This window comes from Vicugna pacos, unplaced genomic scaffold (assembly GCF_048564905.1).
Source record: "Vicugna pacos unplaced genomic scaffold, VicPac4 scaffold_20, whole genome shotgun sequence".
Classification (NCBI taxonomy): domain Eukaryota; kingdom Metazoa; phylum Chordata; class Mammalia; order Artiodactyla; family Camelidae; genus Vicugna; species Vicugna pacos.
Genome location: NW_027328741.1, coordinates 38,035,144 through 38,061,396, shown reverse-complemented (window position 1 = coordinate 38,061,396; position 26,253 = coordinate 38,035,144).

The window sequence follows — 26,253 nt, the reverse complement described above, 5'->3', positions numbered from 1 at the left end:
ATGCGCATGACTGATGTTTCAACCACCAAACAAGTTACCTATGCATTCTGAAATATTTACTTTGACTTTGTAGCTTCTTCTATCACCAGTTTCAATACTCACACTTTGATCCCACAAAAACCCTCTTGGAGCGAATACTTCCCTAGAGATATGTAAGTTGAATAGATTCCATCTACATGAAATTCCGTGTTCTGTACATGCTACATACATGACGGATTCGACAAATATACATTCCTGAGTTGAGGTCATCTGGATTACTAATCTTTCCTCCTCTATAAAAGTAATATTTTCATCTAGACACGTGTGCACATTTTCACAAGCTTTCCCTAACACCAGGTTCGAATTCGTGCTTTTTTCACAGAAACATAGTTTTAAGCGATTTCCAACTAACAGAAATGTAATTTACATGTATTCCAACAACATGGCATTCCGGGTTCCGTACATGCTACATGTATGACGGATTTGGCAATCATGCGTTTCTGACTTGTGAGCATGTGGATTACAGACCTTTCAACCTCCGAACAAGGCGTATATATATTAAGAAATATTTACTCTGACTTCATAGGTTTTTCCTATCACCAGGTTCTAAATTCGGACATTTGGCACCAGAAAACACTCTTTGAGCGAATTCTCACCAATACCCATGTAATTTACATTGTTTACATAACCATGGAATTCCGTATTACGATCATGTTTCATGCATCACGGATTCCTCAAACATGCACTTCTGCGTTGTGAACATGCGCATGACTGATGTTTCAACCACCAAACAAGTTACCTATGCATTCTGAAATATTTACTTTGACTTTGTAGCTTATTCCTATCACCAGTTTCAATACTCACACTTTGATCCCACAAAAACCCTCTTGGAGCGAATAATTCCCTAGAGATATGTAAGTTGAATTGATTCCATCTACATGATATTCCGTGTTCCGTACATGCTACATACATGACGGATTCGACAAATATACATTCCTGAGTTGAGGTCATCTGGATTACTAATCTTTCCTCCTCTATAAAAGGAATATTTTCATCTAGACACGTGTGCACATTTTCACAAGCTTTCCCTAACACCAGGTTCGAATTAGTGCTTTTTTCACAGAAACATAGTTTTCAGTGATTTCCACCTAACAGATATGTAATTTACATGTATTCCAACAACATGGCATTCCGGGTTCCGTACATGCTACATGTATGACGGATTTGGCAATCATGCGTTTCTGACTTGTGAGCATGTGGATTACAGACCTTTCAAACTCCGAACAAGGCGTATATAAATTTAGAAATATTTACTCTGACTTCATAGGTTTTTCCTATCACCAGGTTCTAAAATCGGACTTTTGGCACCAGAAAACACTCTTTGAGAGAATTCTCACCAATACACATGTAATTTTCATTGTTTACATAACCATGGAATTCCGTATTACGATCATGTTTCATGCATCACGGATTCCTCAAACATGTACTTCTGAGTTGTGAACATGCGCATGACTGATATTTCAACCACCAAAAAAGTTACCTATGCACTCTGAAATATTTACTTTGACTTTGTAGCTTCTTCCTATCACCAGTTTCAATACTCACACTTTGATCCCACAAAAACCCTCTTGGAGCGAATTCTTCCCTAGAGATATGTAAGTTGAATAGATTCCATCTACATGATATTCCGTGTTCCGTACATGCTACATACATGACGGATTCGACAAATATACATTCCTGAGTTGAGGTCATCTGGATTACTAATCTTTCCTCCTTTATAAAAGGAATATTTTCATCTAGACACGTGTGCACATTTTCACAAGCTTTCCCTAACAGCAGGTTCGAATTCGTGCTTTTTTCACAGAAACATAGTTTTCAGCGATTTCCACCTAACAGATATTTAATTTACATGTATTCCAACAACATGGCATTCCGGATTCCGTACATGCTACATGTATGACGGATTTGGCAATCATGCGTTTCTGACTTGTGAGCATGTGGATTACAGAACTTTCAACCTCCGAACAAGGCGTATATAAATTTAGAAATGTTTACTCTGACTTCATAGGTTTTTCCTATCACCAGGTTCTAAAATCGGACATTTGGCAGCAGAAAACACTCTTTGAGCGAATTCTCACCAATACCTATGTAATTTACATTGTTTACATAACCATGGAATTCCGTATTACGAGCATGTTTCATGCATCACGGATTCCTCTAACATGCACTTGTGAGTTGTGAACATGCGCATGACTGATGTTTCAACCACCAAACAAGTTACCTATGCATTCTGAAATATTTACTTTGACTTTGTAGCTTCTTCTATCACCAGTTTCAATACTCACACTTTGATCCCACAAAAACCCTCTTGGAGCGAATACTTCCCTTGAGATATGTAAGTTGAATAGATTCCATCTACATGAAATTCCGTGTTCTGTACATGCTACATACATGACGGATTCGACAAATATACATTCCTGAGTTGAGGTCATCTGGATTACTAATCTTTCCTCCTCTATAAAAGTAATATTTTCATCTAGACTCGTGTGCACAATTTCAGAAGCTTTCCCTAACACCAGGTTCGAATTAGTGCTTTTTTCACAGAAACATAGTTTTCAGCGATTTCCACCTAAAAATATGTAATTTACATGTATTCCAACAACATGGCATTCCGGGTTCCGTACATGCTACATGTATGACGGATTTGGCAATCATGCGTTTCTGACTTGTGAGCATGTGGATTACAGACCTTTCAAACTCCGAACAAGGCGTATATAAATTTAGAAATATTTACTCTGACTTCATAGGTTTTTCCTATCACCAGGTTCTAAAATCGGACTTTTGGCACCAGAAAACCCTCTTTGAGCGAATTCTCACCAATACCCATGTAATTTACATTGTTTACATAACCATGGAATTCCGTATTACGAGCATGTTTCATGCATCACGGATTCCTCAAACATGCACTTCTGAGTTGTGAACATGCGCATGACTGATGGTTCAACCACCAAACAAGTTACCTATGCACTCTGAAATATTTGCTTTGACTTTGTAGCTTCTTCCTATCACCAGTTTCAATACTCACACTTTGATCCCACAAAAAAACTCTTGGAGCGAATTCTTCCCTAGAGATATGTAAGTTGAATAGATTCCATCTACATGATATTCCGTGTTCCGTACATGCTACATACATGACGGATTCGACAAATATACATTCCTGAGTTGAGGTCATCTGGATTACTAATCTTTTCTCCTCTATAAAAGGAATATTTTCATCTAGACACGTGTGCACATTTTCACAAGCTTTCCCTAACACCAGGTTCGAATTCGTGCTTTTTTCACAGAAACATAATTTTCAGCGATTTCCACCTAACAGATATGTAATTTACATGTATTCCAACAACATGGCATTCCGGGTTCCGTACATGCTACATGTATGACGGATTTGGCAATCATGCGTTTCTGACTTGTGAGCATGTGGATTACAGACCTTTCAAACTCCGAACAAGGCGTATATAAATTTAGAAATATTTACTCTGACTTCATAGGTTTTTCCTATCACCAGGTTCTAAAATCGGACTTTTGGCACCAGAAAACACTCTTTGAGCGAATTCTCACCAATACCCATGTAATTTACATTGTTTACATAACCATGGAATTCCGTATTACGAGCATGTTTCATGCATCACGGATTCTTCAAACATGCACTTCTGAGTTGTGAACATGCGCATGACTGATGTCTCAACCACCTAACAATTTACCTATGCACTCTGAAATATTTATTTTGACTTTGTAGCTTCTTCCTATCACCAGTTTCAATACTCACACTTTGATCCCACAAAAAACCTCTTGGAGCGAATTCTTCCCTAGAGATATGTAAGTTGAATAGATTCCATCTACATGATATTCCGTGTTCCGTACATGCTACATACATGACGGATTCGACAAATATACATTCCTGAGTTGAGGTCATCTGGATTACAAATCATTCCTCCTCTATAAAAGTAATATTTTCATCTAGACACGTGTGCACATTTTCACAAGCTTTCCCTAACACCAGGTTCGAATTCGTGCATTTTTCACAGAAACATACTTCTGGAGCGATTTCTACCTAACAGATATATAATTTACATGTATTCCAACAACATGGCATTCTGGGTTTCGTACATGCTTCATGTATGACGGATTTGGCAATCATGCGTTTCTGACTTGTGAACATGTGGATTACAGACCTTTTAACCTCCGAACAAGGCGTATATAAATTTAGAAATATTGACTCTGACTTCATAGGTTTTTCCTATCACCAGGTTCTAAAATCGGACATTTGGCACCAGAAAACACTCTTTGAGCGAATTCTCACCAATACCCATGTAATTTACATTGTTTACATAACCATGGAATTCCGTATTACGAGCATGTTTCATGCAACACGGATTCCTCAAACATGCACTTCTGAGTTGTGAACATGCGCACGACTGATGTTTCAACCACCAAACAAGTTACCTATGCACTCTGAAATATTTACTTTGATTTGTAGCTTCTTCCTATCACCAGTTTCAATACTCACACTTTGATCCCACAAAAACCCTCTTGGAGCGAATTCTTCCCTAGAGATATATAAGTTGAATAGATTCAATCTACATGATATTCCGTGTTCCGTACATGCTACATACATGACGGATTCGACAAATATACATTCCTGAGATGAGGTCATCTGGATTACTAATCTTTCCTCCTCTATAAAAGGAATATTTTCATCTAGACACGTGTGCACATTTTCACAAGCTTTCCCTAACACCACTTTCGAATTCGTGCTTTTTTCACAGAAACATAGTTTTCAGCGATTTCCACCTAACAGATATGTAATTTACATGCATTCCAATAACATGGCATTCCGGGTTCCGTACATGCTACATGTATGACGGATTTGGCAATCATGCGTTTCTGACTTGTGAGCATGTGGATTACAGACCTTTCAACCTCCGAACAAGGCGTATATAAATTTAGAAATATTTACTCTGACTTCATAGGTTTTTCCTATCACCAGGTTCTAAAATCGGACATTTGGCACCAGAAAACTCTCTTTGAGCGAATTCTCACCAATACCCATGAAATTTACATTGTTTACATAACCATGGAGTTCCGTATTATGATCATGTTTCATGCATCACGGATTCCTCAAACATGCACTTCTGCGTTGTGAACATGCGCATGACTGATGTTTCAACCACCAAACAAGTTACCTATGCATTCTGAAATATTTACTTTGACTTTGTAGCTTCTTCCTATCACCAGTTTCAATACTCACACTTTGATCCCACAAAAACCCTCTTGGAGCGAATTCTTCCCTAGAGATATGTAAGTTGAATAGATTCCATCTACATGATATTCCGTGTTCCGTACATGCTACATACATGACGGATTCGACAAATATACATTCCTGAGTTGAGGTCATCTGGATTACAAATCATTCCTCCTCTATAAAAGTAATATTTTCATCTAGACACGTGTGCACATTTTCACAAGCTTTCCCTAACACCAGGTTCGAATTCGTGCATTTTTCACAGAAACATACTTCTGGAGCGATTTCTACCTAACAGATATATAATTTACATGTATTCCAACAACATGGCATTCTGGGTTTCGTACATGCTTCATGTATGACGGATTTGGCAATCATGCGTTTCTGACTTGTGAACATGTGGATTACAGACCTTTTAACCTCCGAACAAGGCGTATATAAATTTAGAAATATTGACTCTGACTTCATAGGTTTTTCCTATCACCAGGTTCTAAAATCGGACATTTGGCACCAGAAAACACTCTTTGAGCGAATTCTCACCAATACCCATGTAATTTACATTGTTTACATAACCATGGAATTCCGTATTACGAGCATGTTTCATGCAACACGGATTCCTCAAACATGCACTTCTGAGTTGTGAACATGCGCACGACTGATGTTTCAACCACCAAACAAGTTACCTATGCACTCTGAAATATTTACTTTGATTTGTAGCTTCTTCCTATCACCAGTTTCAATACTCACACTTTGATCCCACAAAAACCCTCTTGGAGCGAATTCTTCCCTAGAGATATATAAGTTGAATAGATTCAATCTACATGATATTCCGTGTTCCGTACATGCTACATACATGACGGATTCGACAAATATACATTCCTGAGATGAGGTCATCTGGATTACTAATCTTTCCTCCTCTATAAAAGGAATATTTTCATCTAGACACGTGTGCACATTTTCACAAGCTTTCCCTAACACCACTTTCGAATTCGTGCTTTTTTCACAGAAACATAGTTTTCAGCGATTTCCACCTAACAGATATGTAATTTACATGCATTCCAATAACATGGCATTCCGGGTTCCGTACATGCTACATGTATGACGGATTTGGCAATCATGCGTTTCTGACTTGTGAGCATGTGGATTACAGACCTTTCAACCTCCGAACAAGGCGTATATAAATTTAGAAATATTTACTCTGACTTCATAGGTTTTTCCTATCACCAGGTTCTAAAATCGGACATTTGGCACCAGAAAACTCTCTTTGAGCGAATTCTCACCAATACCCATGAAATTTACATTGTTTACATAACCATGGAGTTCCGTATTATGATCATGTTTCATGCATCACGGATTCCTCAAACATGCACTTCTGCGTTGTGAACATGCGCATGACTGATGTTTCAACCACCAAACAAGTTACCTATGCATTCTGAAATATTTACTTTGACTTTGTAGCTTCTTCCTATCACCAGTTTCAATACTCACACTTTGATCCCACAAAAACCCTCTTGGAGCGAATTCTTCCCTAGAGATATGTAAGTTGAATAGATTCCATCTACATGATATTCCGTGTTCCGTACATGCTACATACATGACGGATTCGACAAATATACATTCCTGAGTTGAGGTCATCTTGATTACTAATCTTTCCTCCTCTATAAAAGTAATAATTTCATCTAGACACGTGTGCACATTTTCACAAGCTTTCCCTAACACCAGGTTCGAATTAGTGCTTTTTTCACAGAAACATAGTTTTCAGTGATTTCCACCTAACAGATATGTAATTTACATGTATTCCAACAACATGGCATTCCGGGTTCCGTACATGCTACATGTATGACGGATTTGGCAATCATGCATTTCTGACTTGTGAGCATGTGGATTACAGAACTTTCAACCTCCGAACAAGGCGTATATAAATTTAGAAATATTTACTCTGACTTCATAGGTTTTTCCTATCACCAGGTTCTAATATCGGACATTTGGCACCAGAAAACACTCTTTGAGCGAATTCTCACCAATACCCATGTAATTTACATTGTTTACATAACCATGGAATTCCGTAGTACGAGCATGTTTCATGCATCACGGATTCCTCTAACATGCACTTGTGAGTTGTGAACATGCGCATGACTGATGTTTCAACCACCAAACAATTTACCTATGCATTCTGAAATATTTACTTTGACTTTGTAGCTTCTTCTATCACCAGTTTTAATACTCACACTTTGATCCCACAAAAACCCTCTTGGAGCGAATACTTCCCTAGAGATATGTAAGTTGAATAGTTTCCATCTACATGAAATTCCGTGTTCTGTACATGCTACATACATGACGGATTCGACAAATATACATTCCTGAGTTGAGGTCATCTGGATTACTAATCTTTCCTCCTCTATAAAAGTAATATTTTCATCTAGACACGTGTGCACATTTTCACAAGCTTTCCCTAACACCAGGTTCGAATTCGTGCTTTTTTCACAGAAACATTGTTTTCAGCGATTTCCACCTAACAGATATGTAATTTACATGTATTCCAACAACATGGCATTCCGGGTTCCGTACATGCTACATGTATGACGGATTTGGCAATCATGCGTTTCTGACTTGTGAGCATGTGGATTACAGACCTTTCAACCTCCGAACAAGGCGTATATAAATTTAGAAATATTTACTCTGACTTCATAGGTTTTTCCTATCACCAGGTTCTAAAATCGGACATTTGGCACCAGAAAACACTCTTTGAGCGAATTCTCACCAATACCCATGTAATTTACATTGTTTACATAACCATGGAATTCCGTATTACGAGCATGTTTCATGCATCACGGATTCCTCAAACATGCACTTCTGAGTTGTGAACATGCGCATGACTGATGTTTCAACCACCAAACAAGTTACCTATGCATTCTGAAATATTTACTTTGACTTTGTAGCTTCTTCTATCACCAGTTTCAATACTCACACTTTGATCCCACAAAAACCCTCTTGGAGCGAATACTTCCCTAGAGATATGTAAGTTGAATAGATTCCATCTACATGAAATTCCGTGTTCTGTACATGCTACATACATGACGGATTCGACAAATATACATTCCTGAGTTGAGGTCATCTGGATTACTAATCTTTCCTCCTCTATAAAAGTAATATTTTCATCTAGACACGTGTGCACATTTTCACAAGCTTTCCCTAACACCAGGTTCGAATTCGTGCTTTTTTCACAGAAACATAGTTTTAAGCGATTTCCAACTAACAGAAATGTAATTTACATGTATTCCAACAACATGGCATTCCGGGTTCCGTACATGCTACATGTATGACGGATTTGGCAATCATGCGTTTCTGACTTGTGAGCATGTGGATTACAGACCTTTCAACCTCCGAACAAGGCGTATATATATTAAGAAATATTTACTCTGACTTCATAGGTTTTTCCTATCACCAGGTTCTAAATTCGGAAATTTGGCACCAGAAAACCGTCTTTGAGCGAATTCTCACCAATACCCATGTAATTTACATTGTTTACATAACCATGGAATTCCGTATTACGATCATGTTTCATGCATCACGGATTCCTCAAACATGCACTTCTGCGTTGTGAACATGCGCATGACTGATGTTTCAACCACCAAACAAGTTACCTATGCATTCTGAAATATTTACTTTGACTTTGTAGCTTATTCCTATCACCAGTTTCAATACTCACACTTTGATCCCACAAAAACCCTCTTGGAGCGAATAATTCCCTAGAGATATGTAAGTTGAATTGATTCCATCTACATGATATTCCGTGTTCCGTACATGCTACATACATGACGGATTCGACAAATATACATTCCTGAGTTGAGGTCATCTGGATTACTAATCTTTCCTCCTCTATAAAAGGAATATTTTCATCTAGACACGTGTGCACATTTTCACAAGCTTTCCCTAACACCAGGTTCGAATTAGTGCTTTTTTCACAGAAACATAGTTTTCAGTGATTTCCACCTAACAGATATGTAATTTACATGTATTCCAACAACATGGCATTCCGGGTTCCGTACATGCTACATGTATGACGGATTTGGCAATCATGCGTTTCTGACTTGTGAGCATGTGGATTACAGACCTTTCAAACTCCGAACAAGGCGTATATAAATTTAGAAATATTTACTCTGACTTCATAGGTTTTTCCTATCACCAGGTTCTAAAATCGGACTTTTGGCACCAGAAAACACTCTTTGAGAGAATTCTCACCAATACACATGTAATTTACATTGTTTACATAACCATGGAATTCCGTATTACGATCATGTTTCATGCATCACGGATTCCTCAAACATGTACTTCTGAGTTGTGAACATGCGCATGACTGATATTTCAACCACCAAACAAGTTACCTATGCACTCTGAAATATTTACTTTGACTTTGTAGCTTCTTCCTATCACCAGTTTCAATACTCACACTTTGATCCCACAAAAACCCTCTTGGAGCGAATTCTTCCCTAGAGATATGTAAGTTGAATAGATTCCATCTACATGATATTCCGTGTTCCGTACATGCTACATACATGACGGATTCGACAAATATACATTCCTGAGTTGAGGTCATCTGGATTACTAATCTGTCCTCCTTTATAAAAGGAATATTTTCATCTAGACACGTGTGCACATTTTCACAAGCTTTCCCTAACACCAGGTTCGAATTCGTGCTTTTTTCACAGAAACATAGTTTTCAGCGATTTCCACCTAACAGATATTTAATTTACATGTATTCCATCAACATGGCATTCCGGATTCCGTACATGCTACATGTATGACGGATTTGGCAATCATGCGTTTCTGACTTGTGAGCATGTGGATTACAGACCTTTCAAACTCCGAACAAGGCGTATATAAATTTAGAAATATTTACTCTGACTTCATAGGTTTTTCCTATCACCAGGTTCTAAAATCGGACTTTTGGCACCAGAAAACCCTCTTTGAGCGAATTCTCACCAATACCCATGTAATTTACATTGTTTACATAACCATGGAATTCCGTATTACGAGCATGTTTCATGCATCACGGATTCCTCAAACATGCACTTCTGAGTTGTGAACATGCGCATGACTGATGGTTCAACCACCAAACAAGTTACCTATGCATTCTGAAATATTTACTTTGACTTTGTAGTTTCTTCTATCACCAGTTTCAATACTCACACTTTGATCCCAAAATAACCCTCTTGGAGCGAATACTTCCCTAGAGATATGTAAGTTGGATAGATTCCATCTACATGAAATTCCGTGTTCTGTACATGCTACATACATGACGGATTCGACAAATATACATTCCTGAGTTGAGGTCATCTGGATTACTAATCTTTCCTCCTCTATAAAAGTAATATTTTCATCTAGACACGTGTGCACATTTTCACAAGCTTTCCCTAACACCAGGTTCGAATTCGTGCTTTTGTCACAGAAACATTGTTTTCAGCGATTTCCACCTAACAGATATGTAATTTACATGTATTCCAACAAAATGGTATTCCGGGTTCCGTACATGCTACATGTATGACGGATTTGGCAATCATGCGTTTCTGACTTGTGAGCATGTGGATTACAGACCTTTCAAACTCCGAACAAGACGTATATAAATTTAGAAATATTTACTCTGACTTCATAGGTTTTTCCTATCACCAGGTTCTAAAATCGGACTTTTGGCAGCAGAAAATACTCTTTGAGCGAATTCTCACCAATACCCATGTAATTTACATTGTTTACATAACCATGGAATTCCGTATTACGAGCATGTTTCATGCATCACGGATTCCTCTAACATGCACTTCTGAGTTGTGAACATGCGCATGACTGATGTTTCAACCACCAAACAAGTTACCTATGCATTCTGAAATATTTACTTTGACTTTGTAGCTTCTTCCTATCACCAGTTTCAATACTCACACTTTGATCCCACAAAAACCCTCTTGGAGCGAATTCTCCCCTAGAGATATGTAAGTTGAATAGATTCCATCTACATGATATTCCGTGTTCCGTACATGCCACATACATGACGGATTCTACAAATATACATTCCTGAGTTGAGGTCATCTGGATTACTAATCTTTCCTCCTCTATAAAAGTAATATTTTCATCTTGACACGTGTGCACATTTTCACAAGCTTTCCCTAACACCAGGTTCGAATTCGTGCTTTTTTCACAGAAACATAGTTTTCAGCGATATGCACCTAACAGATATGTAATTTACATGTATTCCAACAACATGGCATTCCGGGTTCCGTACATGCTACATGTATGACGGATTTGGCAATCATGCGTTTCTGACTTGTGAGCATGTGGATTACAGACCTTTCAACCTCCGAACAAGGCGTATATATATTTAGAAATATTTACTCTGACTTCATAGTTTTTTCCTATCACCAGGTTTTAAAATCGGACATTTGGCAGCAGAAAACACTCTTTGAGCGAATTCTCACCAATACCCATGTAATTTACATTGTTTACATAACCATGGAATTCCGTATTACGAGCATGTTTCATGCATCACGGATTCCTCAAACATGCACTTCTGAGTTGTGAACATGCGCATGACTGATGTTTCAACCACCAAACAAGTTACCTATGCATTCTGAAATATTTACTTTGACTTTGTAGCTTCTTCTATCACCAGTTTCAATACTCACACTTTGATCCCACAAAAACCCTCTTGGAGCGAATACTTCCCTAGAGATATGTAAGTTGAATAGATTCCATCTACATGAAATTCCGTGTTCTGTACATGCTACATACATGACGGATTCGACAAATATACATTCCTGAGTTGAGGTCATCTGGATTACTAATCTTTCCTCCTCTATAAAAGTAATATTTTCATCTAGACACGTGTGCACATTTTCACAAGCTTTCCCTAACACCAGGTTCGAATTCGTGCTTTTGTCACAGAAACATTGTTTTCAGCGATTTCCACCTAACAGATATGTAATTTACATGTATTCCAACAACATGGCATTCCGGGTTCCGTACATGCTACATGTATGACGGATTTGGCAATCATGCGTTTCTGACTTGTGAGCATGTGGATTACAGAACTTTCAAACTCCGAACAAGACGTATATAAATTTAGAAATATTTACTCTGACTTCATAGGTTTTTCCTATCACCAGGTTCTAAAATCGGACATTTGGCAGCAGAAAATACTCTTTGAGCGAATTCTCACCAATACCCATGTAATTTACATTGTTTACATAACCATGGAGTTCCGTATTACGATCATGTTTCATGCATCACGGATTCCTCAAACATGCACTTCTGCGTTGTGAACATGCGCATGACTGATGTTTCAACCACCAAACAAGTTACCTATGCATTCTGAAATATTTACTTTGACTTTGTAGCTTCTTCCTATCACCAGTTTCAATACTCACACTTTGATCCCACAAAAACCCTCTTGGAGCGAATTCTTCCCTAGAGATATGTAAGTTGAATAGATTCCATCTACATGATATTCCGTGTTCCGTACATGCTACATACATGACGGATTCGACAAATATACATTCCTGAGTTGAGGTCATCTGGATTACTAATCTTTCCTCCTCTATAAAAGGAATATTTTCATCTAGACACGTGTGCACATTTTCACAAGCTTTCCCTAACACCAGTTCGAATTAGTGCTTTTTTCACAGAAACATAGTTTTCAGCGATTTCCACCTAAAAATATGTAATTTACATGTATTCCAACAACATGGCATTCCGGGTTCCGTACATGCTACATGTATGACGGATTTGGCAATCATGCGTTTCTGACTTGTGAGCATGTGGATTACAGACCTTTCAACCTCCGAACAAGGCGTATATAAATTTAGAAATATTTACTCTGACTTCATAGGTTTTTCCTATCACCAGGTTCTAAAATCGGACATTTGGCACCAGAAAACACTCTTTGAGCGAATTCTCACCAATACCCATGTAATTTACATTGTTTACATAACCATGGAATTCCGTATTACGAGCATGTTTCATGCATCACATATTCCTCAAACATGCACTTCTGAGTTGTGAACATGCGCATGACTGATGTTTCAACCTCCAAACAAGTTACCTATGCATTCTGAAATATTTACTTTGACTTTGTAGCTTCTTCCTATCACCAGTTTCAATACTCACACTTTGATCCCACAAAAACCCTCTTGGAGCGAATACTTCCCTAGAGATATGTAAGTTGAATAGATTCCATCTACATGATATTCCGTGTTCCGTACATGCTACATACATGACGGATTCGACAAATATACATTCCTGAGTTGAGGTCATCTGGATTACAAATCATTCCTCCTCTATAAAAGTAATATTTTCATCTAGACACGTGTGCACATTTTCACAAGCTTTCCCTAACACCAGGTTCGAATTCGTGCATTTTTCCCAGAAACATAGTTCTGGAGCGATTTCTACCTAACAGATATATAATTTACATGTATTCCAACAACATGGCATTCTGGGTTTCGTACATGCTACATGTATGACGGATTTGGCAATCATGCGTTTCTGACTTGTGAGCATGTGGATTACAGACCTTTCAACCTCCGAACAAGGCGTATATAAATTTAGAAATATTTACTCTGACTTCATAGGTTTTTCCTATCAGCAGGTTCTAAAATCGGACATTTGGCACCAGAAAACACTCTTTGAGCGAATTCTCACCAATACCCATGTAATTTACATTGTTTACATAACCATGGAATTCCGTATTACGAGCATGTTTCATGCATCATGGATTCCTCAAACATGCACTTCTGAGTTGTGAACATGCGCATGACTGATGTTTCAACCACCAAACAAGTTACCTATGCATTCTGAAATATTTGCTTTGACTTTGTAGCTTCTTCCTATCACCAGTTTCAATACTCACACTTTGATCCCACAAAAACCCTCTTGGAGCGAAGTCTTCCCTAGAGATATGTAAGTTGAATAGATTCCATCTACATGATATTCCGTGTCCGTACATGCTAAATACATGACGGATTCGACAAATATACATTCCTGAGTTGAGGTCATCTGGATTACTAATCTTTCCTCCACTATTTAAGGAATATTTTCATCTAGACACGTGTGCACATTTTCACAAGCTTTCCCTAAAACCAGGTTCGAATTCGTGCTTTTTTCACAGAAACATAGTTTTCAGCGATTACCACCTAACAGATATGTAATTTACATGTATTCCAACAACATGGCATTCCGGGTTCCGTACATGCTACATGTATGACGGATTTGGCAATCATGCGTTTCTGACTTGTGAGCATGTGGATTACAGACCTTTCAAACTCCGAACAAGGCGTATATAAATTTAGAAATATTTACTATGACTTCATAGGTTTTTCCTATCACCAGATTCTAAAATCGGACATTTGGCACCAGAAAACACTCTTTGAGCGAATTCTGACCAATACCCATGTAATTTACATTGTTTACATAACCATGGAATTCCGTATTACGATCATGTTTCATGCATCACGGATTCCTCAAACATGCACTTCTGAGTTGTGAACATGCGCATGACTGGTGTTTCAACCACCAAACAATTACCTATGCATTCTGAAATATTTACTTTGACTTTGTAGCTTCTTCCTATCACCAGTTTCAATACTCACACTTTGATCCCACAAAAACCCTCTTGGAGCGAATTCTTCCCTAGAGATATGTAAGTTGCATAGATTCCATCTACATGATATTCCGTGTTCCGTACATGCTACATACATGACGGATTCGACAAATATACATTCCTGAGTTGAGGTCATCTGGATTACTAATCTTTCTTCCTCTATAAAAGGAATATTTTCATCTAGACACGTGTGCACATTTTCACAAGCTTTCCCTAACACCAGGTTCGAATTCGTGCTTTTTTCTCAGAAACATAGTTTTCAGGGATTTCCACCTAACAGATATGTAATTTACATGTATTCCAACAACATGGCATTCCGGGTTCCGTACATGCTACATGTATGACGGATTTGGCAATCATGCGTTTCTGACTTGTGAGCATGTGGATTACAGACCTTTCAACCTCCGAACAATGCGTATATAAATTTAGAAATATTTACTCTGACTTCATAGGTTTTTCCTATCACCAGGTTCTAAAATCGGACATTTGGCACCAGAAAACACTCTTTCAGCGAATTCTCACCAATACCCATGTAATTTACATTGTTTACATAACCATGGATTTCCGTATTACGAGCATGTTTAATGCAACACGGATTCCTCAAACATGCACTTCTGAGTTGTGAACATGCGCACGACTGATGTTTCAACCACCAAACAAGTTACCTATGCACTCTGAAATATTTACTTTGATTTGTAGCTTCTTCCTATCACCAGTTTCAATACTCACACTTTGATCCCAAAAAAACCCTCTTGGAGCGAATTCTTCCCTAGAGATATATAAGTTGAATAGATTCCATCTACATGATATTCCGTGTTCCGTACATGCTACATACATGACGGATTCGACAAATATACATTCCTGAGATGAGGTCATCTGGATTACTAATCTTTCCTCCTCTATAAAAGTAATATTTTCATCTAGACACGTGTGCACATTTTCACAAGCTTTCCCTAACACCAGGTTCGAATTCGTGCTTTTTTCACAGAAACATAGTTTTCAGCGATTTCCACCTAACAGATATGTAATTTACATGTATTCCAACAACATGGCATTCCGGGTTCCGTACATGCTACATGTATGACGGATTTGGCAATCATGCGTTTCTGACTTGTGAGCATGTGGATTACAGACCTTTCAACCTCCGAACAAGGCGTATATAAATTTAGAAATATTTTCTCTGACTTCATAGGTTTTTCCTATCACCAGGTTCTAAAATCGGACATTTGGCACCAGAAAACCCTCTTTGAGCGAATTCTCACCAATACCCATGTAATTTACATTGTTTACATAACCATGGAGTTCCGTATTACGATCATGTTTCATGCATCACGGATTCTTCAAACATGCACTTCTGCGTTGTGAACATGCGAATGACTGATGTTTCAACCAGCAAACAAGTTACCTATGCATTCTGAAATATTTACTTTGACTTTGTAGCTTCTTCCTATCACCAGTTTCAATACTCACACTTTGATCCCACAAAAACCCTCTTGGAGCGAATTCTTCCCTAGAGATATGTAAGTTGAATAAATTCCATCTACATGATATTCCGTGTTCCGTACATGCTACATACATGACGGATTCGACAAATATACATTCCTGAGTTGAGGTCATCTGGATTACTAATCTTTCCTCCTCTATAAAAGTAATATTTTCATCTAGACACGTGTGCACATTTTCACAAGCTTTCCCTAACACCAGGTTCGAATTAGTGCTTTTTTCACAGAAACATAGTTTTCAGTGATTTCCACCTAACAGATATGTAATTTACATGTATTCCAACAACATGGCATTCCGGGTTCCGTACATGCTACATGTATGACGGATTTGGCAATCATGCGTTTCTGACTTGTGAGCATGTGGATTACAGACCTTTCAAACTCCGAACAAGGCGTATATAAATTTAGAAATATTTACTATGACTTCATAGGTTTTTCCTATCACCAGGTTCTAATATCGGACATTTGGCAGCAGAAAACACTCTTTGAGTGAATTCTCACCAATACCCATGTAATTTACATTGTTTACATAACCATGGAATTCCGTATTACGAGCATGATTCATGCATCACGGATTCCTCTAACATGCACTTGTGAGTTGTGAACATGCGCATGACTGATGTTTCAACCACCAAACAAGTTACCTATGCATTCTGAAATATTTACTTTGACTTTGTAGCTTCTTCTATCACCAGTTTTAATACTCACACTTTGATCCCACAAAAACCCTCTTGGAGCGAATACTTCCCTAGAGATATGTAAGTTGAATAGATTCCATCTACATGAAATTCCGTGTTCTGTACATGCTACATACATGACGGATTTGACAAATATACATTCCTGAGTTGAGGTCATCTGGATTACTAATCTTTCCTCCTCTATAAAAGTAATATTTTCATCTAGACACGTGTGCACATTTTCACAAGCTTTCCCTAACACCAGGTTCGAATTCGTGCTTTTGTCACAGAAACATTTTTTTCAGCGATTTCCACCTAACAGATATGTAATTTACATGTATTCCAACAACATGGCATTCCGGGTTCCGTACATGCTACATGTATGACGGATTTGGCAATCATGCGTTTCTGACTTGTGAGCATGTGGATTACAGACCTTTCAACCTCCGAACAAGGCGTATATAAATTTAGAAATATTTACTCTGACTTCATAGGTTTTTCCTATCACCAGGTTCTAAAATCGGACATTTGGCACCAGAAAACACTCTTTGAGCGAATTCTCACCAATACCCATGTAATTTACATTGTTTACATAACCATGGAATTCCGTACTACGAGCATGTTTCCTGCATCACAGATTCCTCAAACATGCACTTCTGAGTTGTGAACATGCGCATGACTGATGTTTCAACCACCAAACAAGTTACCTATGCATTCTGAAATATTTACTTTGACTTTGTAGCTTCTTCTATCACCAGTTTCAATACTCACACTTTGATCCCACAAAAACCCTCTTGGAGCGAATACTTCCCTAGAGATATGTAAGTTGAATAGATTCCATCTACATGATATTCCGTGTTCCGTACATGCTACATACATGACGGATTCGACAAATATACATTCCTGAGTTGAGGTCATCTGGATTACTAATCTTTCCTCCTCTATAAAAGGAATATTTTCATCTAGACACGTGTGCACATTTTCACAAGCTTTCCCTAACACCAGGTTCGAATTCGTGCTTTTTTCACAGAAACATATTTTTCAGCGATTTCCACCTAACAGATATTTAATTTACATGTATTCCAACAACATGGCATTCCGGGTTCCGTACATGCTACATGTATGACGGATTTGGCAATCATGCGTTTCTGACTTGTGAGCATGTGGATTACAGACCTTTCAACCTCCGAACAAGGCGTATATAAATTTAGAAATATTTACTCTGACTTCATAGGTTTTTCCTATCACCAGGTTCTAAAATCGGACATTTGGCACCAGAAAACCCTCTTTGAACGAATTCTCACCAATACCCATGTAATTTACATTGTTTACATAACCATGGAGTTCCGTATTACGATCATGTTTCATGCATCACGGATTCCTCAAACATGCACTTCTGCGTTGTGAACATGCGCATGACTGATGTTTCAACCAGCAAACAAGTTACCTATGCATTCTGAAATATTTACTTTGACTTTGTAGCTTCTTCCTATCACCAGTTTCAATACTCACACTTTGATCCCACAAAAACCCTCTTGGAGCGAATTCTTCCCTAGAGATATGTAAGTTGAATAGATTCCATCTACATGATATTCCGTGTTCCGTACATGCTACATACATGACGGATTCGACAAATATACATTCCTGAGTTGAGGTCATCTGGATTACTAATCTTTCCTCCTCTATAAAAGTAATATTTTCATCTAGACACGTGTGCACATTTTCACAAGCTTTCCCTAAAACCAGGTTCGAATTAGTGCTTTTTTCACAGAAACATAATTTTCAGTGATTTCCACCTAACAGATATGTAATTTACATGTATTCCAACAACATGGCATTCCGGGTTCCGTACATGCTACATGTATGACGGATTTGGCAATCATGCGTTTCTGACTTGTGAGCATGTGGATTACAGACCTTTCAAACTCCGAACAAGGCGTATATAAATTTAGAAATATTTACTATGACTTCATAGGTTTTTCCTATCACCAGGTTCTAATATCGGACATTTGGCAGCAGAAAACACTCTTTGAGCGAATTCTCACCAATACCCATGTAATTTACATTGTTTACATAACCATGGAATTCCGTATTACGAGCATGATTCATGCATCACGGATTCCTCTAACATGCACTTGTGAGTTGTGAACATGCGCATGACTGATGTTTCAACCACCAAACAAGTTACCTATGCATTCTGAAATATTTACTTTGACTTTGTAGCTTTTTCTATCACCAGTTTTAATACTCACACTTTGATCCCACAAAAACCCTCATGGAGCGAATACTTCCCTTGAGATATGTAAGTTGAATAGTTTCCATCTACATGAAATTCCGTGTTCCGTACATGCTACATACATGACGGATTCGACAAATATACATTCCTGAGTTGAGGTCATCTGGATTACTAATCTTTCCTCCTCTATAAAAGTAATATTTTCATCTAGACACGTGTGCACATTTTCACAAGCTTTCCCTAACACCAGGTTCGAATTCGTGCTTTTGTCACAGAAACATTGTTTTCAGCGATTTCCACCTAACAGATATGTAATTTACATGTATTCCAACAACATGGCATTCCGGGTTCCGTACATGCTACATGTATGACGGATTTGGCAATCATGCGTTTCTGACTTGTGAGCATGTGGATTACAGACCTTTCAACCTCCGAACAAGGCGTATATAAATTTAGAAATATTTACTCTGACTTCATAGGTTTTTCCTATCACCAGGTTCTAAAATCGGACATTTGGCACCAGAAAACACTCTTTGAGCGAATTCTCACCAATACCCATGTAATTTACATTGTTTACATAACCATGGAATTCCGTATTACGAGCATGTTTCATGCATCACGGATTCCTCAAACATGCACTTCTGAGTTGTGAACATGCGCATGACTGATGTTTCAACCACCAAACAAGTTACCTATGCATTCTGAAATATTTACTTTGACTTTGTAGCTTCTTCTATCACCAGTTTCAATACTCACACTTTGATCCCACAAAAACCCTCTTGGAGCGAATACTTCCCTTGAGATATGTAAGTTGAATAGATTCCATCTACATGAAATTCCGTGTTCTGTACATGCTACATACATGACGGATTCGACAAATATACATTCCTGAGTTGAGGTCATCTGGATTACTAATCTTTCCTCCTCTATAAAAGTAATATTTTCATCTAGACACGTGTGCACATTTTCACAAGCTTTCCCTAACAACAGGTTCGAATTCGTGCTTTTTTCACAGAAACATAGTTTTAAGCGATTTCCAACTAACAGAAAAGTAATTTACATGTATTCCAACAACATGGCATTCCGGGTTCCGTACATGCTACATGTATGACGGATTTGGCAATCATGCGTTTCTGACTTGTGAGCATGTGGATTAGAGACCTTTCAACCTCCGAACAAAGCGTATATATATTAAGAAATATTTACTCTGACTTCATAGGTTTTTCCTATCACCAGGTTCTAAAATCGGACATTTGGCACCAGAAAACACTCTTTGAGCGAATTCTCACCAATACCCATGTAATTTACATTGTTTACATAACCATGGAGTTCCGTATTACGATCATGTTTCATGCATCACGGATTCCTCAAACATGCACTTCTGCGTTGTGAACATGCGCATGACTGATGTTTCAACCACCAAACAAGTTACCTATGCATTCTGAAATATTTACTTTGACTTTGTAGCTTATTCCTATCACCAGTTTCAATACTCACACTTTGATCCCACAAAAACCCTCTTGGAGCCAATAATTCCCTAGAGATATGTAAGTTGAATTGATTCCATCTACATGATATTCCGTGTTCCGTACATGCTACATACATGACGGATTCGACAAATATACATTCCTGAGTTGAGGTCATCTGGATTACTAATCTTTCCTCCTCTATAAAAGGAATATTTTCATCTAGACACGTGTGCACATTTTCACAAGCTTTCCCTAACACCAGGTTCGAATTAGTGCTTTTTTCACAGAAACATAGTTTTCAGTGATTTCCACCTAACAGATATGTAATTTACATGTATTCCAACAACATGGCATTCCGGGTTCCGTACATGCTACATGTATGACGGATTTGGCAATCATGCGTTTCTGACTTGTGAGCATGTGGATTACAGACCTTTCAACCTCCGAACAAGGCGTATATAAATTTAGAAATATTTACTCTGACTTCATAGGTTTTTCCTATCACCAGGTTCTAAAATCGGACTTTTGGCTCCAGAAAACCCTCTTTGAGCGAATTCTCACCAATACTCATGTAATTTACATTGTTTACATAACCATGGAATTCCGTATTACGAGCATGTTTCATGCATCACGGATTCCTCTAACATGCACTTCTGAGTTGTGAACATGCGCATGACTGATGTTTCAACCACCAAACAAGTTACCTATGCACTCTGTAATATTTATTTTGACTTTGTAGCTTCTTCCTATCACCAGTTTCAATACTCACACTTTGATCCCACAAAAACCCTCTTGGAGCGAATTCTCCCCTAGAGATATGTAAGTTGAATAGATTTCAACTACATGATATTCCGTGTTCCGTACATGCCACATACATGACGGATTCTACAAATATATATTCCTGAGTTGAGGTCATCTGGATTACTAATCTTTCCTCCTCTTTAAAAGTAATATTTTCATCTAGACACGTGTGCACAATTTCAGAAGCTTTCCCTAACACCAGGTTCGAATTAGTGCTTTTTTCACAGAAACATAGTTTTCAGCGATTTCCACCTAATAGATATGTAATTTACATGTATTCCAACAACATGGCATTCCGGGTTCCGTACATGCTACATGTATGACGGATTTGGCAATCATGCGTTTCTGACTTGTGAGCATGTGGATTACAGACCTTTCAACCTCCGAACAAGGCGTATATAAATTTAGAAATATTTACTCTGACTTCATAGGTTTTTCCTATCACCAGGTTCTAAAATCGGACATTTGGCACCAGAAAACACTCTTTGAGCGAATTCTCACCAATACCCATGTAATTTACATTGTTTACATAACCATGGAATTCCGTATTACGAGCATGTTTCATGCATCACGGATTCCTCAAACATGCACTTCTGAGTTGTGAACATGCGCATGACTGATATTTCAACCACCAAACAAGTTACCTATGCACTCTGAAATATTTGCTTTGACTTTGTAGCTTCTTCCTATCACCAGTTTCAATACTCACACTTTGATCCCACAAAAACCCTCTTGGAGCGAATTCTTCCCTAGAGATATGTAAGTTGAATAGATTCCATCTACATGATATTCCGTGTTCCGTACATGCTACATACATGACGGATTCGACAAATATACATTCCTGAGTTGAGGTCATCTGGATTACTAATCTTTCCTCCTCTATAAAAGTAATATTTTCATCTAGACACGTGTGCACATTTTCACAAGCTTTCCCTAACACCAGGTTCGAATTCGTGCTTTTTTCACAGAAACATAATTTTCAGCGATTTCCACCTAACAGATATGTAATTTACATGTATTCCAACAACATGGCATTCCGGGTTCCATACATGCTACATGTATGACGGATTTGGCAATCATGCGTTTCTGACTTCTGAGCATGTGGATTACAGACCTTTGAACCTCCGAACAAGGCGTATATAAATTTAGAAATATTTACTCTGACTTCATAGGTTTTTCCTATCACCAGGTTCTAAAATCGGACATTTGGCACCAGAAAACACTCTTTGAGCGAATTCTCACCAATACCCATGTAATTTACATTGTTTACATAACCATGGAATTCCGTATTACGAGCATGTTTCATGCATCACGGATTCCTCAAACATGTACTTCTGAGTTGTGAACATGCGCATGACTGATGTTTCAAACACCAAACAAGTTACCTATGCACTCTGAAATATTTACTTTGACTTTATAGCTTCTTCCTATCACCAGTTTCAATACTCACACTTTGATCCCACAAAAACCCTCTTGGAGCGAATTCTTCCCTAGAGATATGTAAGTTGAATAGATTCCATCTACATGATATTCCGTGTTCCGTACATGCTACATACATGACGGATTCGACAAATATACATTCCTGAGTTGAGGTCATCTGGATTACTAATCTTTCCTCCTCTATAAAAGGAATATTTTCATCTAGACACGTGTGCACATTTTCACAAGCTTTCCCTAACACCAGGTTCGAATTCGTGCTTTTTTCACAGAAACATAGTTTTCAGCGATTTCCACCTAACAGATATTTAATTTACATGTATTCCAACAACATGGCATTCCGGGTTCTGTACATGCTACATGTATGACGGATTTGGCAATCATGCGTTTCTGACTTGTGAGCATGTGGATTACAGAACTTTCAATCTCCGAACAAGGCGTATATAAATTTAGAAATATTTACTCTGACTTCATAGGTTTTTCCTATCACCAGGTTCTAAAATCGGACTTTTGGCACCAGAAAACCCTCTTTGAGCGAATTCTCACCAATACCCATGTAATTTACATTGTTTACATAACCATGGAATTCCGTATTACGAGCATGTTTCATGCATTACGGATTCTTCAAACATGCACTTCTGAGTTGTGAACATGCGCATGACTGATGTTTCAACCACCAAACAAGTTACTTATGCACTCTGAAATATTTACTTTGACTTTGTAGCTTCTTCCTATCACCAGTTTCAATACTCACACTTTGATCCCACAAAAACCCTCTTGGAGCGAATTCTTCCCTAGAGATATGTAAGTTGAATAGATTCCATCTACATGAAATTCCGTGTTCTGTACATGCCACATACATGACGGATTAGACAAATATACATTCCTGGGTTGAGGTCATCTGGATTACTAATCTTTCCTCCTCTATAAAAGGAATATTTTCATCTAGACACGTGTGCACATTTTCACAAGCTTTCCCTAACACCAGGTTCGAATTCGTGCTTTTGTCACAGAAACATTGTTTTCAGTGATTTCCACCTAACAGATATTTAATTTACATGTATTCCAACAAAATGGCATTCCGGGTTCCGTACATGCTACATGTATGACGGATTTGGCAATCATGCGTTTCTGACTTGTGAGCATGTGGATTACAGACCTTTCAAACTCCGAACAAGACGTATATAAATTTAGAAATATTTACTCTGACTTCATAGGTTTTTCCTATCACCAGGTTCTAAAATCGGACTTTTGGCAGCAGAAAATACTCTTTGAGCGAATTCTCACCAATACCCATGTAATTTACATTGTTTACATAACCATGGAATTCCGTATTACGAGCATGTTTCATGCATCACGGATTCCTCTAACATGCACTTCTGAGTTGTGAACATGCGCATGACTGATGTTTCAAACACCAAACAAGTTACCTATGCATTCTGAAATATTTACTTTGACTTTGTAGCTTCTTCCTATCACCAGTTTCAATACTCACACTTTGATCCCACAAAAACCCTCTTGGAGCGAATTCTCCCCTAGAGATATGTAAGCTGAATAGATTCCATCTACATGATATTCCGTGTTCCGTACATGCCACATATATGACGGATTCTACAAATATACATTCCTGAGTTGAGGTCATCTGGATTACTAATCTTTCCTCCTCTATAAAAGTAATATTTTCATCTAGACACGTGTGCACATTTTCACAAGCTTTCCCTAACACCAGGTTCGAATTCGTGCTTTTTTCACAGAAACATAGTTTTCAGCGATTTCCACCTAACAGATATGTAATTTACATGTATTCCAACAACATGGCATTCCGGGTTCCGTACAAGCTACATGTATGACGGATTTGGCAATCATGCGTTTCTGACTTGTGAGCATGTGGATTACAGACCTTTCAACCTCCGAACAAGGCGTATATAAATTTAGAAATATTTACTCTGACTTCATAGTTTTTTCCTATCACCAGTTTCTAAAATCGGAATTTTGGCACCAGAAAACACTCTTTGAGCGAATTCTCACCAATACCCATGTAATTTACATTGTTTACATAACCATGGAATTCCGTATTATGAGCATGATTCATGCATCACGGATTCCTCAAACATGCACTTCTGAGTTGTGAACATGCGCATGACTGATGTTTCAACCACCAAACAAGTTACTCATGCACACTGAAATATTTATTTTGACTTTGTAGCTTCTTCCTATCACCAGTTTCAATACTCACACTTTGATCCCACAAAAACTCTCTTGGAGCGAATTCTTCCCTAGAGATATGTAAGTTGAATAGATTCCATCAACATGATATTCCGTGTTCCGTACATGCTACATACATGACGGATTCGACAAATATACATTCCTGAGTTGAGGTCATCTGGATTACTAATCTTACCTCCTCTATAAAAGTAATATTTTCATCTAGACACGTGTGCATATTTTCACAAGCTTTCCCTAACAGCAGGTTCGTATTAGTGCTTTTTTCACAGAAATATAGTTTTCAGCGATTTCCACCTAACAGATATGTAATTTACATGTATTCCAACAACATGGCATTCCGGGTTCCGTACAAGCTACATGTATGACGGATTTGGCAATCATGCGTTTCTGACTTGTGAGCATGTGGATTACAGACCTTTCAACCTCCGAACAAGGCGTATATAAATTTAGAAATATTCACTCTGACTTCATAGCTTTTTCCTATCACCTGGATCTAAAATCGGACATTTGGCACCAGAAAACACTCTTTGAGCGAATTCTCACCAATACCCATGTAATTTAAATTGTTTACATAACCATGGAATTCCGTATTACGAGCATGTTTCATGCATCACGGATTCCTCATACATGCACTTCTGAGTTGTGAACATGCGCATGACTGATGTTTCAACCACCAAACAAGTTACATATGCACTCTGAAATATTTACTTTGACTTTGTAGCTTCTTCCTATCACCAGTTTCAATACTCACACTTTGATCCCACAAAAACCCTCTTGGAGCGAATTCTTCCCTAGAAATATGTAAGTTGAATAGATTCCATCTACATGATATTCCGTGTTCCGTACATGCTACATACATGACGGATTCGACAAATATACATTCCTGAGTTGAGGTCATCTGGATTGCTAATCTGTCCTCCTCTATAAAAGTAATATTTTCATCTAGACACGTGTGCACATTTTCACAAGCTTTCCCTAACA